Raw genomic sequence first — 2,901 nt, forward strand, 5'->3', positions numbered from 1 at the left:
AAACCCGGAAGTACTGCTGCTTGTCAGCAGTCCCAGGAGCAACGCGACCTCTGCTGCATGGCGCCGGCGTTCTTTGAGGTTACAGGTACAGCAGCAACCCCCTCTAGCAGCGCTCGCCCTCGCCCCCTTCTCCCCCCCCCCTCCTGCACCTCCTGGTTACCTTTTCCCTGCTTTCCTTCTTCACAGCGCTACTGTCCCTGTGAGTACCTCACTTCTCTACAGCGCTCATTCCCCATACCTCCAGACTCCTTCAGGTAACATTCAGTGCATTAGGGGGATTCTTCCATTTTGGGCTACTGAGTCTATACCATGTACCTTGTCGTTTACCTCCATCTTGTTATGTTTCTTAGGCGCTCTTTTCTCCCGGACTCCGTCTAACATTGGCACCTCTGTGGGCCCACACATATATGTTGTGCCTTCCAGGTATTATCATTTCAGGACCTTCGGAGACATATTATCCACATTACCCTAACTATGAGCACTGCATTATGTGGTCAGACCTGCATATCTATTATCTATACAGACATACTCCTGGTGGTCACACATAAATCGGGTGGCTCGTTATTACAGTATGTTCTATAGGGCTTTATGCCTAGTCACTCTGTACGCTACCTGCACAACGGCATTATTGTATGTATTTATGTGTTTATATATTTTTGTGTTCTAGGCAGTTCACCTTGCACTCTAGCCAGATGACCCCGTTTCTTGGGAGGTCACCCCATACTCTGTATCCTTTGGGGTGGTCAGTCAGTCGGCATCCCACATTTATAGTCCTTCGGCAAGACTTGATACGTTCACTTCACAACGATTTTCCTAAACACGTTCACAGTCTCTAGCATCACCTGACGAGGCTCACGGCTCACGGAACACCAGGCCGGATCCACCCAGACCGCCACTATCGTTGTTTGTCACACAACAAGTGATGTATTTCCTTTTTGAGCAAAATGTAGCTTATTTTTGTTTACACTGTGCATCATGTATTTTGTCTAAGAACTTCTCTTTTTGTTTTTGTACATGTATTTCAGTATTCAAAAAAACTTTCTGATGAAGGTCTTGTGATTAGACCGAAAACGTTTAAATTTTGAACTGGATGCACCAAATAAATGAATTTCTCATCCTGCAAAAAGATCTCCTGAGTGCCAAGTAATTAATTACTTATCGATTGTTGTTTAGTTTCAGGATCAAAGTGGTGGATCCAGGTCTCGTCCATGGTCAAAAAAGTGACAAAAATTTTTCCTTGTCTGCTTGGAACTTTTCGAGATTTGCTATTGAAATGTCAACTCGTTTCTTCTTTTGCTCGTCGGTTAACATTTTTGGCACCCAACGCGCGGAGACCTTTCTCATATGCAATTCTTTTGCAAGGATTCTTTGAATACTGCCATATGAGATCCCTGTGACCTCAGCTACATGCCTGATAGTCACTCTTTGATCTGCCAATACAACTTCTTCAACTTTTTTCACTTTTTCTTCATTGAGGGACGTGGATGGGCGTCCTTCACGATGTTCATCTTCCGTCGATGTTCTTCCCAGCTTAAATTCCTTGGCCCAGCGTGCAACTGTGGAATATGGAGGAGAAGAGTCCCCCAATGTTTCCACCAAGTCGCTGTGTACGTATTCTGTTGTTTAAGTGTTCCCTTAATTTTTTTGAGTACTGTATATATATGCATGTGCTTCTCACAAAATTAAAATATCATCAAAAAGTTAATTTACTTCAGTTCTTCAGTACAAAAAGTGAAACATATATTATATAGAGTCATTACAAACAGAGTGATTTATTTCAAGTGTTTATTTCTGTTAATGTTGATGATTATGGCTTACAGCCAGTGAAAACCCAAAAGTCATTATCTCAGTAAATTAATATATTTCTAACACCAGCTTGAAAAATTGTTTTAAATCCTGAAATGTTGGCCTACTGAAATGTATGTTCAGTAAATGCACTCCATACTTGGTTGGGGTTCCTTTTGCATCAATTACTGCATCAATGCGGTGTGGCATGGAGGCCACCAGCCTGTTGCACTGCTGAGGTTCTATGGAAGCCCAGCCCAGACTAAGGGACATTTTTAAACGCTTAGGCTATGTGCACATGTCAGGATTTCTTGCAGAAAATTCCTGAGAAAAGCCTGAAATTTTCTGCAAGAAATCTGCATGCATTTTTGCGCGGTTTTGACACGTCTTTGCCTCGTTTTTGGTGCGTTTTTTTCCTGACATTTCCCAATGCATTTTATAGTGGGAAATCCGCAAAAAAACCGCAAAATTAATGAACATGCTGCGTTTTTTACCGCGATGCGTTTTTTTTTTTCGCGGAAATAAACGCATCATGTGCACAAAACATGCGGAATTGATTCTAAATGATGGGATGCATATTGTATGCTTTTTTTTGCAGTTTTATAGCGTTTTTATTGCAAAAAAAACGCGAAAAATCTGCAACGTGTGCACACAGCCTCAGGAAACCTTTGCAGGTGTTTTTTATTAATTATTCTAATTTTCTGAGATAATGACGTTTGGGTTTTCATTGGCTGTAAGCAATAATCATCAACATTAACAGAAACAAACAATTGAAATAGATCACTCAGTTTGTAATGACTCTGTATAATATATGAGTTTCACATTTTTGTATTGAAGAACTGAAATAAATTAACTTTTTTGATGATATTCTACTTTTGTGAGAAGCACATGTATATATATATACTGATGATGGTACTGATGTTGTATTTATTTACTGATGGTGTATTCAAGTACTGTTTATCATCCTGATGATGCATTCATAGACTAATAGAGGATCTGGTGAAGCATTAATCTAGTGATAGTGGTTCTGGTAATGCGTTCATGTACTGATAGTGGCTCTGGTAATGCATGTATCTACTTATGGTGGTTAATGAGGGTGGATGCCATCAAATAAAA

The 2,901-nt window shown here is 40.4% G+C and overlaps 1 long non-coding RNA gene across 1 annotated transcript; it reads left to right on the forward strand.

The window, feature by feature from the left end:
* Positions 1 to 348: 348 nt before the first annotated feature.
* LOC143776463 (uncharacterized) lies at positions 349 to 960 on the forward strand. Its single transcript, XR_013215843.1, has 3 exons — positions 349 to 423; positions 668 to 727; positions 830 to 960. It is a non-coding gene; the product is annotated as an uncharacterized LOC143776463 (long non-coding RNA).
* Positions 961 to 2,901: the final 1,941 nt, after the last annotated feature.

This window comes from Ranitomeya variabilis, chromosome 1, assembly GCF_051348905.1.
Source record: "Ranitomeya variabilis isolate aRanVar5 chromosome 1, aRanVar5.hap1, whole genome shotgun sequence".
In the NCBI taxonomy this organism is placed as follows: domain Eukaryota; kingdom Metazoa; phylum Chordata; class Amphibia; order Anura; family Dendrobatidae; genus Ranitomeya; species Ranitomeya variabilis.